This window comes from Peromyscus maniculatus, chromosome 3 (assembly GCF_049852395.1).
Source record: "Peromyscus maniculatus bairdii isolate BWxNUB_F1_BW_parent chromosome 3, HU_Pman_BW_mat_3.1, whole genome shotgun sequence".
Lineage (NCBI taxonomy): Eukaryota > Metazoa > Chordata > Mammalia > Rodentia > Cricetidae > Peromyscus > Peromyscus maniculatus.
Window position 1 is genome coordinate 120381952 of NC_134854.1, and position 16533 is coordinate 120398484.

General features: G+C 41.3%; 1 pseudogene; it reads right to left on the minus strand.

The window, feature by feature from the left end:
• Positions 1 to 13824: 13824 nt before the first annotated feature.
• LOC107399899 (peptidyl-prolyl cis-trans isomerase A pseudogene) lies at positions 13825 to 14312 on the minus strand (annotated as a pseudogene).
• Positions 14313 to 16533: the final 2221 nt, after the last annotated feature.

Consider the following 16533-nt stretch of genomic DNA (forward strand, 5'->3'; position numbering starts at 1 on the left):
TGGAAAAGTGGGGCTCCCTGCTCAACTTCTTGTCCTTGAATTTTTGGCTTTTTCTTACTACATGATTTTGAGCAAGTTAATTTATCTTCCTAGTGTCTCCATTCTATTCAATGGTGATAATTAGATCCAGCACACAGTGGTCTTATGACCAGTCAAGTTAATATATTTGGTTTTTTGCTTGACACTACAAGGGAATATTCAGAAAATGACAGATTTGTTTCTATTATATTAATCACTTCTTTTTATTAACATGAACAATGTATCCAAGTTATCTAAAATCACTCTGTGTAAGCAGTGGCATACATACCACATTTGGAGGAAAAGTGAATGCTAACAGAGGTCCAACTAAGACTTGTATGAGGCTGAGAGGCATTGCCACACTTAGAAAACACAGCTCTTGGTTCAGCCTCTAGCAATGATGGGAACTGTGTGAATGGACAAAGCAGCAGGAGACAGACATAGGCTGCTTTGAGGGGAGAGACCTTGCTTTCTCTAGGAGCCTGTGTCAGAATATACTAGAGAATTTGTAAGAATCTCAAGGCCCTCTAAATCAGCCTGAGCAAAGCTTATATGGACTCACAGAGACTGAAGTAGCACACACAGGGCCTGCACAGGGCCACACCAGGTCCTCTGTGTATATATTATGACTTCCAGGTTAGTGTTTCTATGGGACTCCTGAGTGTGTGAACGAGCGGGTCTCTGATTCTTGTGCCTTCTCTTGGGCTCTTTTCCTTCTGTTGGTTTGTCTTGTCCAACTGTGATGTAATAATTTTTGTTTTATCTTACATTTTATTTTGTTACGTTTTGTTGTTTTCTCTTAGAAGTCTGTTCTATACTAATGAGAGACAGAAGAGGCAGAAAGGGAGTGGATCGGATGGGAGAAGAGGTGGGGAGGAACTTGGGGGATTAGAAGGAGGAGAAACTATAATCAGGATGTATTTTTATGTGAGAAAAGAATCTATTTTAAAAAAGAAAAGAAAAGAAAACCAACTCATCCCATTTCAACATATCCTCGATACCTGTGACCTAAATTTTAAATTGCATCAAGCCTGTGTATTCTGCAGGTACACTTTGGCCAGGAGATAATTATATTATTTCCTGATGATAAGTCTTTCTCAGAGCCAGACTCTATCACATTCCTTAGAGAATTAAATGGAGTAATCCCTTGTGATGTGGGCTGATGTTATGTAGCAGAAAGTGGTGTCTTGACTGCACCCTGTCTGCTCCATTTCCTGTTGATATTGAAATGGTTTTCAGGGTTTTATGTTTTGATTGTGCTTATATTCAATGACTTCTTTGAACATCAGCTAAGAAGCTAATCTTCTTAATCCAGCCAACAGAGATATACCTTATAAGTTGCCCTGTTTTTATTGTTCTGTGTATGCCAAGATTTAATGCATAGCCAAGCAGCTAAGTAAAGAAGTTCATTTAAGATATGTGATGTGAAGTTGGACTTCTAGTATGTTTGAAGATTCTCCGCTGCCATATCTGAGACTCAATAGAAAGACCTTCATGTCTCTACTAACACAGGTGCACAATACACATTTCTACAGAGGATAAATGAAGAGATCTCCATTATCCCAATTGTCCTAAGAGGCATATACCAAAAAACAAACAAAATCAAGGATGTAGTCATCGTATTGAGATTGTCAGGGATCTCTATGTGCATAAAATTTAAACATAACTAATCGTATTTGTGTTCAATACTTATCAGTCTTTTGATACTATAACCTATAGCAGATATGGTGGTAAGTGATAAGAGCCTATACAAAATCAAATACATTTCAGCAACATGTCTAAATGGAAAAGACAGTTTGCTTTCTGAAAATTTGCATTTTAAACTTCTAATTTTGGAGTCAGTTGAAGATATATTCAAATGGGTGCAATTGTCACTCAAAACTCCTTATATATTATTCAGACAGCAAAATCTGTGGGGATAGAAACCACTAAAGTAGAGTTCCCAAACTTTGCTTTATGGAGCTAGTTCTGCAAGCTGTTCCCAAAGTTGCTTTGAGGGATGGGGGGTCTGGAGGTGGGGTTGTATGGAAGGGGTGTGAAACGCTATAGTTAATCTTGAGAAAGTTAACTTTGGGAAATGCTGGGTTAAGCAAATTTGAGCAGATTATCTCTAACTGCAAGACTTCTCACATTCTAAAATATGTTAACGTGCCTTGAGAGTTTTCAAGACCCGGAATAGTATTCGATGTCTCCCAGTTGGCCAGTGGGGAGAGGGAGCTAGAGATAGTCAGAGAGACAGACAGAGATACCTGTTAATGGCTCCAAAGAATAGTATGGTGAGTTGCATGAACTGGATAGAGATTGTGTGGTGGTGATGAAGAGGATTTCTACCCTTTGCTTAAGGAAAGTGTGCTTAACGTTTGCTGGCGATCCTGCCGGTAGAAACCACTGTCATTAGAAATTGATTACTTCTAAAAGAACAAATGCACCTTGATCTTCATCTCCAATGATAGAACAGAATGCTGGTTGAACAACTATTGCCACTTAAAAATAAAAATTTAAAAATGAATGTTTGCATTTTCTGTGAATAGCGATTTTACTTGAGCATACATCCAAGGCAACGTCTTCTCTAGGAGTGGTAACAACAACAACAACAACAAAATTATCTCTTGTCTGTTTCTCTTATTTTAAATATACAAATAATAGCAGAGGTGTACGGTAGAGATCTCGGCTACAGGATAATTGGTTTGTGGCTTTGGTCACTTGTTCTTGGTGGAAGGACATAGAATTTATAGTATTGAAGATTGTGATTTTCCAATGATACTTTTTAAAAACACCAACAAAGCAACCAGATAAACTAGATTATATCTCCAAAGTTCACTAGTTAACTGGATGTTGGCCAACTCACAAAGCTACAGCCATCATTGTATTAGATGCAGTATATTGTACTACATAATATTTGTTCTAGAATTTTTAAAAACTTAAGGAATTTGGATTTGGTGGTGCATGCCCTTGACAATTCCAGCTTTCTGGGACAGAGGCAGGCAGATCTCTGTGAGTTTGATACCACCCTGGTCTATATTGAAAATTCCTTGCCAGCCAGGGATACATAGTGAGAGTTCAAAAAAGAAAACAAACAAACAAACAAAATCAAGGAAAACATGTTCAAGTAACTTTTCCAGTTCTTATTAGGATATTCAGATATTTCTTTCATTTAGTGTATTAAAAAATATTTTTAAAAAAAAAGGACTGGGGGCTGGAGAGATGGCTCAGAGGTTAAGAGTACCGACTGCTCTTCCAGAGGTCCTGAGTTCAATTCCCAGCAACCACATGGTGGCTCACAACCATCTGTAATGAGATCTGGCGCCCTCTTCTGGCCTGCACAGGGACACATGCAGGCAGAATACTGTATACATAATAAATAAAAAAAATAAAAATAAAAATAAATAAAAAAAAAGGACTGGAGAGATGGCTCAGAGGCTAAGAGCACCGCCTGCTCTTCCAGAGGTCCTGAGTTCAATTCCCAGCAACCATATGGTGGCTCACAAACACTTGTAATGAGATCTGGTGCCCTCTTCTGTCTTTCAGGGACACATGCAGGTAAAATACTGTACACATAATAAATAACTCTTTTTTTTTTTTTTTTTTTGGTTTTTCGAGACAGGGTTTCTCTGTGTAGCTTTGCGCCTTTCCTGGAGCTCACTTGGTAGCCCAGGCTGGCCTCGAACTCACAGCGATCCGCCTGGCTCTGCCTCCCGAGTGCTGGGATTAAAGGCGTGCGCCACCACCGCCCGGCAATAAATAACTCTTTAAAAAATTTTTTTTCTGAATCCCTGTGCTAGGAAGTTAACAGTAGATGAAAGACCTTTACTCAAGTGATAAAGTAGATTTTTTACAAAGAAGTCAGATGGTGTCTTAGTTAGTTTTCTATCGCTGTGATGATAAAGACCAAGACCAAAAATAACTTAGGGAGGGAAGGATTTATTTCCTTTCACAGGTTACAGTCTATCACTGAAAGAAGTCAGGGCCGGAATTCAAGCAGCAACCATAGAGGAAATCTACTGACTAGCTTACTCAGCCTGCTTTCTTATGCCAACCTGGTCTTAAGACCACCTGGCCAGGGGTGGCACCACCCACCATGCACTCGCCTCTCCTACATCAGTCATTAATCAAGAAAAAAACCCTACATACTCGCCTACAGGCCAATCTAATGAAGGCGTTTCCTCCTTTCATACCCCTCTTTCCAGATGACCCCTAACGTGTCAACTTGACAAAAAAAAATCTGTCCAGTACAAATGATAAATGCAGCTTCACAGTTGCCTCAATTCAGAGGCTCAAGGAAAGCATTTGGTCTGCTGGTCTCTAACTGTCTTGACTCTGGCCCTCTCTCACAGATGGGTCATGTCTGTGAAGCCACATTTGGCAGTTTCTGAGTAGAGGGTGGATCCAGCATCCCTTTCCCAGTTAGTATGCCAAAGTCTCTGTATTCATCCTGATCACACCTCTTTGGATGTGTTCTTCATTGCCCAAAGACGGCCACACTAACTGTTTAGATCTGAGTCATGTGTCCATCCTGTTAGGTTCATTCAGCAGTATCTAAATGATAAGAGATTGTTGTCCCAGACACAGAGCACTATAATGCTTTCAGAAGGGGAGAAAGGGATTCTAGGTAGGCATGACAACAGATACCCATTACTATCCATTTCAAGAGAATTGGACAGCTTCTACCTTAACCAATACAATGCTCCTCCCAGATGTTTCCATTTGGAAGTTTTGCCTTTGCCTGCCTTCAACTACAGGGTGATGGAAATGCAAAAGTGGAAAGTATTAAATCACCATGGCTATAGTCTCTACCTTCTCATACACGTGTGTGTGTGTGTGTGTGTGTGTGTGTGTGTGTGTGTGTGTGTGTGCCCCCAAACGCACCTTTGTAGTTATCAACAGGAGTATGAGATATCTTTCTCATCTCTTGGGGTCACTAGTGCAAATTGACAAGTATGCCTAACCCTGGGCCACTTTTTATTGCCAGGGGATAGGAAACAGAAAGGCTCTTTGTATGTGTGCATTGAATGGGTGGATCCTGTTCCCCAAGGAGGCATATGACAGTTAATCCTGATTGTCAGTTTGATTGGGAAATGCCTAGGAGGGTAGTAAAGCATACCTCTGGGTGGCTATGATGATGTCTCTAGAGACTATTAGGCCATGAGTGATCTACCTTAATGAATGATTTAATTCCAAATCTGAACAGACATTTGGGAGTCGGTAGAGCTGTGGAAAGCAGGGCTTGGTTGGAGGAAGAAGGTCACCGGGGCCATCATCTTTGCCAGCGGTATCTTATCATAGTCTCTTTCTGTTATTAATACCACTTCCTGTATGCCTTAAAAACAAGTTTCTCCTGCATACCCTCCCTACCGTGGTTTGTCAGAGTGAAACCTCAGAGACTGAGGCAATGGTAGAACCTTCTGGACTTAACTGGTTCTCTCGGTATTTGGTTTAGAAGTCTGATGGTCACAAGGAGAAGCAAAGAAGTGTCCCTCTTGCTTGTCCTTTCAGACACGATTTTACACACGCGCAGAGAAGTGGGCCTCACCACCTCCTGGAAGAAACCCGCTATTTGCATTTTCTTCACATGCCATTGTGTCGTCCCCCCCCCCCCCCCCCCCCCCCCCGTCAATGCCTTTTCTTTCTTTGTTTTTTTGTTTTTTGTTTTCTTAAGCCAAGTTCAAATGGCTTCTTGTCATTGGGTATAAAATATTCATATGTGTGATTAGGGGACAAGAGCTGACAAGTTTTCCCACAATATTGTCAATAGGAGCAGAGTCTTATTTTTTAAAAATGGATGAAAGTATGAGGGTAAAAGAATCTGTTTGCTAGGGCTGTGGAGATAGCTGTTTACATGCAGTCTGTCATCACATCTCATTTACATGAGTTCTTGGGAGAATGAGTGTTCCATACAAATTAACTTACAGGCCATTGCATTTATCTTCAAATGGACACAAATTTGTTTTTGATCTCTCTCTCTCTCTCTCTCTCTCTCTCTCTCTCTCTCTCTCTCTCTCTCTCTCTCTCTCTCTCCTATGTGTGTGTGTATGTGTGTGTTCTGTGTGCATATGTTTATGTATGTTTGCATGTGTGTGCACATGTATACAGGTACATGTGGGGCTATGAAGTTGACTTAGGGTGTCTCTCTTAATTGTCTCCACTTTATTTTACTGAAGCACGGTCTCTCACTGAACCCAGAGCTCCCTGATTGCAGTTAATCTAGCTGGCCAACTCACCCAGAGGATTCCGTTTCTGCCTCCTCGGTGCACGGATGGACCGCAGGCAGAATGGTACACCCTCCTGCCTTCTCTGTGTCTGCTAAGGCTTCAAACTGCAGTCTGTCCTCACACTTACACAGCAAATGCCCTATCCACTGGACCAGCTCCCCTGCCTCTGATGGTACTTTCTTAAGTCTCTTTCTCTCTGCTTCTGAAAATAGAATGTGGTGCGCTCACTTTTGCCTGGAGTTGATGGTTCAGCATCATATTTAAGGTTGTTATGATACAGAGCTGTGATACAGTGGTGTCCTGAGGGCCCCAGAGGTTTCATAAAGGTCTTAGTCCTGTGTTAAGAGGTCCTGGAGAGCAGCCATCTTTCTCTCCTTAGGGTCATTTTGACCTTGCTGCTTCCATGCTGTTTTGCATTAGATCAATTAGGTCATTACCGGTTATTAGAACTATGTCTCGGACAAGGAGAACATACCACATGGAATTGTCTAAATACTATCCTTTTTGTACACTGTCTAAGCCTTAGTGCTCTGGTTTCATCTAGACAGGAACTGTTTTCTCCTTTAGTGTCCCGTTCATCTAGTGGACTTTGGCTAGTAGAAGCTACTAGATGTGTGACCTGGATAAAGAAGTTTGAATAATTAGAAATACATGGCTGAGGAGATGACCCCCAGATAAAGGTACATGCAGCCAAGTCTGATAACCTGAATTTAGTCCCTGGAACCCACATTATAGGAGAGAGCTGACTCCTGCAAGGTATCCCCTGAGCACTACATGTGCTCTGTGTCATACACACACACACACACACACACACACACACACACACACACACACCAATCAACAGACCAAGTGATCAATTAATAAACGGCAACACAGGACAAATCTCATTCACGTGATGGAATCCCAGTTGCTAATTGACTTGTGAGCCATTCTTTATTTACTGTTAAGTTTCTTTCCATTGCCGTGGCAAAATGCCTGGGGGCGGGCACAGTTAAAAGAGGGAAGATGTATTTGGGCTCCTGTTTTCAGAGGAGTTGCCTAGCTCCTTGCCATGGGCCAGTGGGAAGATAGAGCTGCATGGCAGAGAGGGTATAGGAGCAGAGCTGCTCACCTCACGGCAGCTAGGAAGCAGAAGGACACACAGACAGCAATGTAGAGGCAAGCACAAGAGACACTCTTTAGCGATGTGCCTCCAGTGGCCCACTTCCTGCAGCCAGGCACCACCACCTAACTGCTAACCATCTAACCCATTGATGAAGTTAGAGCCATAAGATCTAGTCATCAAACCATCAAACCTTGTGCCTGGGGGGGGGGAGGGGACACATCTTTATTGTTGAACTGTAACAGATACTTTAGACAGATTTCCTTAGCTTGGTCCATCTCAGATGACGGCCTTACTTGACTGACCTTTTTTTTGTTAAGTTTTTGGAAGTGAAGAGGCAAAAGCAAGGATACACACTGCTGCTCACACAATAATAGGACAGATTTCCATAGTTTGCTTTGTTGGTGAATATTAAAGTATTATAAAGTTAGTTTTATTGCTAATAATGGAATATAATTTGGGGAACACACATCTACAAATGAAAAGAATGGATTTCTGTTCTAGAAGACACAACATTTTATATTGTAGGGAATCCAGAGGACCAAATAAGCAGCAAATGGTCTCTCTTACTCACAGGCCGTTCAGGATAATGAGCTAGATTTGGCGTGTGGACTATAGTTTTAAGAGTTTGTATGTAGAGTGGGTTAACAATCGTCCCTCAGTAAGTAACTCTCGTCCCATTTAATGCTGAACTGCCCTGGACTCGAGCTGAGCACATAGCAATGCTCTTGGGTGCCATATTCCCCACCTCCTTGCAACGTGTGTGCCCTTCCCACTCAGTTCTGCACAGTGGGATCTGAGCACCTCCCTTTCCTTACCCCTAGTGAGTTAAAAGCAACTATAGTCTCCTGAGATGGAGACAAAGGTACCCTCAGTTGAACATTACCAAGTGTCACACTGGTCGCCTCTGGATTGCTGTGTAAGTGACCAAGACAGAAGTGATTCTGAAGCCGGGCGGTGGTGGCGCACGCCTTTAATCCCAGCACTCGGGAGGCAGAGGCAGGTGGATCTCTGTGAGTTCGAGGCCAACCTGGGCTACCAAGTGAGTTCCAGGAAAAGGCGCAAAGCTACACAGAGAAACCCTGTCTCGAAAAACCAAAAAAAAAAAAAAAAAAAAGAAGTGATTCTGAGTAAGATGTGGACCGGAGACATTTTGTTATGACAGTTTAACCACATTATACAAACAAACTCGTCTCTTTACATGTGAGAATAAGGTTTCTTCTTCTTCTTCTTTTTCTGTTTTACCTCTTTATCCTTTTTGTCAATGATATTAATTCATAATTTGCTCTATTTTCTGTCACCCCTATGAGCCAGTAATCGAAATTAATGAGTTTTTTTCTGCTTAAGCAAAAAATAAATTAAATTTTCCTTTGTAGCTCAGATAAGAATAGTTGAATTAGAATTTAAAAGCTGTCTATGGACTGGATATGTTTCCTAAACAAAGCTTGTGAGATGTAGCTGCTTCTTTGTAATAGTGGGGAACAAAAATCATGGGACACGTAGCTTCCTGTGATGGGTGAAGCCGGCAGGCAGATGCTATCTGTTTATTTGGATTATTATAAAAGACTGATGATAGTATTTAATATTTATTTCTTTTGTTGGATGCTGAAGGTTTTCTTTAATCACACCTAGGTTGAGATGAGAAGCTGTTGACAATAAAGAGTTATATGTCTATACATAGGTACAATACAGAAATTATACAAGGAGGACTGAAGTGGAGACAGACAATTACTGTCAGTGCTGAGATTTGCTGTGGTAAATGAGGACCTTGATGACTATTTCCCTCTACATTCTGGGTGTCTGGAATATATGGTCTCTTGCTATAATCAGAGCCTTCCTGTACCTAGAAGCCGACTGTCTGTACAGAAGTACAGTGTGCAAGAAGGATCCTCTGAGGATAGGGCTGCTTCACGATGCCTTTGCCGTGTTTTCTCTATGTCCATTTTCTCCAAATCTTTCTGAGGTCTCTCCGATTTAAAATTACCTCAGGGTGGCAAAAATGCCATCTCTACTTCATCCTCTCCTAAAGCCACTGCCCTTGATGGCCCTACCGATACCTTCTAAAGTGTCTTCCTTTGAGTCGGGCCTTCACAATTCAACAAAGAAAGTTCTGGAGTTCCTGGTAGTTTAGTGATAGGTGGTTTAGTGATAGAGTGCTTGCTCAGCATACCGAGGATCTGCTTCTGACCACAGGCACTACAGAGATGGGGAGAGGGAGGGGGAAGGGAAGGAGAAGGGCAGGGAAAGGGACCGAGACACAGAGAGAGACTGACAGCCAGTCTTCGGTAGCCAGAGCTTACAGACCAGGGTTGTTTTGGAAAATGAAACTCATTTTGTAGCTTCTGTTTCTTTGGTGTAAACAGCACCCAGTGGTAGGTTCTGCCTGTTTGTGCATAAACTTGCCCATGGGATGAGCTGCTACTGGGGTGTGTCATTTATCCCAGTGTCAGAATTACAGGTAGGTGGCTTGTCTCTCTACTCTAGCTCCAATGAGTAGCACACTTTAGCAATTCACCTCTCCTAAGTAACACGTTCCTACAGGAAGCCCGTAAATACAGGAGGGTCCAGTGACTTCCCCATGCTCCGGGACAGTCCAATGCTGCCCACTCATTTTCCTTTCATCGTCCTGTCCCTGATTTAGTAAAGAACCTCACACATAGTAAGCTCTCAGTCAATACTCAGTCAATGATAAATGCTATGTGTAGGGATTGAATTAACATGAATTGGATGACTGTTGTATTCTTAATAGAATCTCAAAATGTGTAGAGAGATTAGAAATAGCCATTCCACTCATTTACAACATAGTATATATAGTTCTATACAAGCTGAAATAAATAGTACAAATATTTTACGTTAAAACAATAAGCTGGAATTGTTGAGTTGACCTGTGAGCCCCCATAATCAAGAAGATAAGTTCAGGCCAGACTGGACAATTTGGTGGTTCCCCATCTTAAAATAAAAAGTTGCAAGAAGGCTGGGGTAGCGAAATTGTCTATCATGTATGAGGCCCTGAGTTCAATCTCCAGCACACCCCAAAGACTAAAGAAAGCGGCTGTGCTTCCCTAAAACATCTAGGATGTTTTAAAGTATAGTCTATTAGAAAACTTGAAATATTGTAAGACGTGAGTGGAGAATTGTTATTGAAAGCATAGTTTGCTATAGTATCAAGGAAGGACACTCACTTCTATAGGAACCATATGGGAAAGCATCACATGGCAGCTAGCGACCCCTTACTATGGCTCCTCAGGAGGAGCAGGAGAGGCAAACTAATCATGCTTAGGACTGACTAGTTTGTGGAATCTCCTCAGGATCAACATCAGGGCTTGGCCTTCATTGTCTAGTGTCTGGTCTTGAGAGACTTGGGGCAGTGGGAGGTCACCAGGGGCATGAGTTGAGGTGTGAACTCTAGATTGCTTGGTTGTATTCGTAGAATGTAGTCACGGGAGGACTCTTCCCAAAGAGGGGCAAAGGTGGCGATGGTATTGGGGGCCACAACAGGGGTGACATACACATATTGTCAGGTTACCCAGAACAGGTGTATGGGAGAGATTGCTGAATATTAATGCTCATACACCAGGACATAGGGTTAGAATACAGTGAATCACATTTCAGAGTACACAAGGTATGGGTTGAGACAAGAAAGTAGAAAGAAAAGCTGGGAGAGTGATAGAGGCTATACATTAAGAATGTTTTGGAATTAGGGCGGTTAGATTATATATATTATATAGTAGATCTATAACATCTGCTGAAGTGTACATTTCAGATCATGAATCTTAGGTTTTATCAGTCAAATCTTAATTTTAAAAATAGGTTAGGAAAGTACAGAGAAACAAGACAGAATTGTTCTAGGCTAGAAGGCAGACATTTTAAGGTGGAGGAAAGAATGCCTCTAGACTTCAGGTTGGATACAGCCCTTACAGGGTACAGCCAGGGAGGAAGCCGCATTGAAAACAAGTATTTAGGGCTGAGTAGATAATTCAGTGGATAGTCTGCTGTGCAATGATGAGGACCCAAGTTCAGATCCCCAGTACTCACAGGAAAGCTGGGTCTGTCACAGGCTTCTATAATCCCAGTGAAGGGGAGGCACAAAGAGGCTTATTTAAAGATTCACTGGCCGTTACATTTAGCCTAAAATGTCCATCTCTGGGTTCAGTGAGAGACTCTGTCTCAGAAAATAACATTGATTGAGGAAGTCAGCTGACATCAACTTCTAGCCTCCTCGTGGACAAGAAAACATGCATGGTATACGCACACACCACACCCATACATTGACATATGCACACATAAAGAAGAGAAGGTGGGAAGAAAATGGTTGGGACCATGTCTGGTAGTGCAAGGCTGTCCTCTCTACTTCTCAGAGGACTGCAGAAGGAGAAGTCAAGTTGAAGGCCAGACAGAAAAACAGAATGAGTTCAAGGACAGCCTGGACAATTTACCTAGGACCTGTTTCAAAAGAAAATGTTAAAAACTGCCTGGGACATAGCTCAGTGGATACGTGTTTGTGTGGCATGGGTGAAGGCATGGGAGATTCAGTTCCCAGTATTGAAAAACAAACCAACGATCAAATAAAACAAAAAAACCCACTGGAGTTTGAGTAGAAGGGGGCACAGTGGAAGGGATGGACACCAGACTTCAGGTGGGGACTACTAGGAATGTTTGTTCCCAAATTATGGGTGGGGCAACTTGCTCTGGTCAGCAGAAAGGAGAGAAAATTTCTATCATATCAGGCAGGGGAAATACTATTTCACTCAGGTTTCCTGGGGTGTAATCAGTAAGACCGTTCATTCACTCAATTGTAAAGAGTAGAAGATGAACTATCCTTGTGGCCTCAGAATGAAGTCCTGTTTCCTGAACTTGACTTGCAGCATCCTTGCTTTTGTCTTTGCTGTTGCTCCTGCTGTCACGAAAGAACTAAAATTCCATCAATAATTGGGTCCCGGTTATGTGATGGTGAGATCACGTCATGTAGCTGGGAACATTAGACTGAGCTGCTTTAGTCAAATGTAGTCAATAATAGTATCGGATAAGCCGTCAATTCGGGTGTACGTTAGCCATAGGTACTGAAGCCTTGTTCTGTTCTGAATACACACTTGTATGCTCACTCATGTGCAAACACTCACATACACATTCATACACACACACACCTGCCAAAATTGAATAGAAAAAATTTGTTGAAGGCAACTAAGACACTATTCTCAAATAATGTTCTGAATGATAATGATAGTCCAAATCACGGCATTCGCGTATTTACTGTAAAATGAAAAATATAAGAACAGTTTCCTTGAGCTTCCCATAATACTAACCACACTGAGTTTAACAGACTGTGTGTTACTCTGAGATAATATACTTATTTTTCCTAATTAAGAAAGTATTCATTATTTTATTTATAGGCTAGGGCCCTGTTGATGTTTATGCAGATGTTGACAGATTATTAGTCTATAAAACCCCCAAACTGGTTGGTATAAACCCTTAAAAAAAGTGTGACTCTATTTGGAATCTATGCATTTTGACACAGGGAAGAAACCCTCATGATAAAGAGCTTCAGATTTTAATGTTGGTTGATATTTTTTTGTCTTCACTGTTTGAGTTCCCATACCTAGAAGAAACGTAGTTTTGGGGTAAAAGATGTCTCATTCACTGAAGAACCTGGAGAAAATAATTGATCTTTCTGAACCCAGCTTCATTCTCCAAAAAAATGTTAGTTGTGGGCTAGAGGGATCTGTAAAAGGCTTGCCACGTAAGTACAAGGATCGATAGAACACATGTTTAAAAACTTTGGGCATGATGGCACACATCTATATTCTCAGTTCGGGAAGGGCAGAAACAGGTAGATCCCTGGTCCTCCCAGCTCAGTCCAGCCTAGCAGATCAGCAAACTACAGGTCAAGGAGAGACTCTGTCCCCCAAAATCAAGAGGAATGGCTCCCGAGGAACAAACCCAAGGTTGGCTTATTGCTTCCTCATGGGTGTGCATATATGTGTATGTGCACCCACATGTACATGTTCACCTACTAAACATGCACAAGGGGAAGTAGAACACAGGCTTATAAATGGGAAACTAAAATTGGAAGATTGAGTGGGGAGGAGAATAGAAGGTCAGATTTAAAGAGGGAATATGGATAATTAACACTAAAGGCCAAGAAAGGCCTTATAGAAACCTACTACTGTAGAGGCTTCCTAAAATTTATAAATATATAAAAGGAATTTAAATGGAGTTAGCATATAATGGGGGAGACAGATATCATATGTTATAAAATAAGACCACAGTACCAGGTATGGGTTTCATGTTTTCTTTTCTTATTTAGTTTTTATTCATAATTGTAAACTTAACTCTGCAATCCAGCTAGACTTGGAGTGGAATGAGAAAAATATGGAAACCCAAAGAATTTCAGTGAGAGCAGAGATCACAGGGTATTGTGAGCAGATGGGGTAGGGGTGCTCCACTGAGCCGCAGAAGGAATGGTCTGATGGATAAGATGCCCGAAAGTTAAAAGAATTACAGCTGCCCACTGTCCAAAATGGTGACCTACTTGGTAGTCTTGACATTTCTAGAACCAAAACACTCCATGGCTCCCATGATGCTCACACCTTCTTTTACTTTCCAAAAGACCACATGTTTGCCATACAACCACTCCATCTTAGTAGTGCAGATAAAAAAAATGGGAACCATTTGTGTTTGGTCCAGCATTTGCCATGGACAAAGTACCAGGACCTGTATGCTTCAGGATGAAGTTCTCATCTTCAAATTTCTCCCCATAGATGGACCTGCCACCAGTGCCATTATGGCATGTGAAGTCACTACCCTGCTACATAAATCCTGGAATGATTCTGGGAAAGAAGAAACCCTTACACACAAATCCTTTCTCTCCGGTGCTCAGAGTACGAAAGTTTTCTGCTGTCTTTGAAACTTTGTCTGCAAACAGCTCAAAGAAGACAGGGCCCAGGGGCTCACAATATGTCAAGGAACATGGTGGGGTTGACCATAGTTATAGTAGGTGGTGACAGGGGACAGTAGTGTCTGCAAAGCCTGATTGCATCTTTTTGAGTCACTGGCATGGGGTCACATAGACCCCCCTCAAACATCATATGCTATTGCTAATGATATTGGTCACTTCTATAACATCCTGCTAAGATCTGAAGAAAACACATCCTTATGTCTTCAAATATAGAGAAATCAAACTAGTACCCAAGTAGAAGCTTCATCCCTACTGACTAGCATTTATAGTGCTGAAAAGTGATAATGAAGAAGAAAAGTAATCATCAGCCTCATCTAACTATAAACCCTATATGAACTACAGCATTGACCTGTCTGCAAGATAAACCTACTAGTGGCACAAATGTTATGGAAGTAACTAAACACTTTTTTTTTTTTTTTTTTTTGTTTTGTTTTGTTTTTTGGTTTTTCGAGACAGGGTTTCTCTATGTAGCTTTGCACCTTTCCTGGAACTCACTCTGTAGCTCAGGCTGGCCTTGAACTCACAGAGATCCACCTTCCTCTGCCTCCTGAGTGCTGGGATTAAAGGCATGTGCCAACACTGGCCGGCATAAACCACTTTTGATTGGAGTTAAGGTCTACTCCATAAGATAGCAGTATAGTTTTTTTTTTTTTTTTGTGTGTGTGTGTGTGTGTGTGTGTGTGTGTGTGAGTGTGTGTGTTTGTTTGTTTGTTTTACACTCTTTATTCTTTGGGGGCCTGCCACTCAGCTCCCAAATAAATACATAGAGACTTATTCTTACTTATGAATAACCAGTTTAGTTTGGCTTATTTCTAGCCAGTTTTTCTTAACTTCAACCACTCCATCTACCTTTTGCCTCCGGGCTTTTCCTTTTCTCTACTCTATATACCTTTCTTTCCTTCTTACTCTGTTCTTGGCTGTGTGGCTGGGTGGCCAGCCTGTGGCATCCTTCTCTCCTTCTCCTTTCTCACTCTTCCCTCTTCCCTCTTCTTCTATTTATTCTCTCTGCCTGGCAGTCCTGCCCATTTCTCTCTCCTGCCTAGCTATTGGCTGTTCAGCTCTTGGTTAGACCAATCAGGTGTTTTAGGCCAGCAAAGTAACACAGCTTAACAGAGTTAAACAAATACAACATAAAAGAATGCAACACATCTTTGCATCAGTAAACAAATATTTGCAGCATAAACAAATGTAACACATCTTCAACTAATATTCCAGAACATAGCAGCTATTCCTGGCACTGTTAATGAGGACAAGAGCCTGAAACTAGAGAGGTCATGTGCCTAAGGAAAACCTACTACTATTGTTCTGCTAAATAAGCATAGCAACAAAATAACTCCTGGGGATATGTTGCTAAACACATAAATCAATGCCTTAACCCTCATCAGAAAAGTGTCTTCTTGCAATAGGTGGGAATTAATACAGAGGCCCACAACTAGACAATGTTGTTTATTTTTACAGAAAGAATTAACCTTGGCTTGATATTTGATGTTGCAATAACACCAAGACTATGGTCCTTGATTTTTAGTTGCTTGAAATTTTGACTTTACAATCATCAAGGCTGAGAATGTTGCTTCACAAAAATACAGTGTGTACCAGGCATAGTGGTGCATGCCTTTAATCTCAGCACTTGGGAGGCACAAACAGGTGGATCTCTGTTAGGTCTCGGCCAGCCTGGTCTACAAAGTAAATTTCAGGATAACTGGGGCTGTGTAGAGAGACCCTATCTCTAAAAACAAATGAACAAACAAATATAGTATGCTTAGAACCATTTCAGAAATTGTTCTAGTCAAAGCCATATTTCACTGATGATTTGTTATGAAACTTGTCAGCATCTCAAGCAGCAATTTTTCAAACCAAACATTCTAGCATAATGCAATCTGAAGATTTACTAATTCGATGCTATGTAACAATAGCAAAATATTAAAACTTTGTTTTCTATAATTAAAGTACTATGTTTCTGTAAGAACAGATAATTTTATATCTATGTAAAACCACTGAAATCTATAGCACAAAAAAATAGCCTAAAATCTGAGCCAAGAGGTTCCAAGCAACATTTACTGGTATTTCATGATTCATGCACAGTGCCAAATGTTAATATTATATGTTCAGAACCAAGGCTGTGGTGAAGTTGTTCAGTGCAACACAGGCGAGTCCTGCCAGAAGGACCTCAGATTCCTGGAGAGACGGTGGGAATTTCGAGAATAGAATGTATTTGGCAGGTGGGATAGAGCTTTAGAAATATCTGAAAT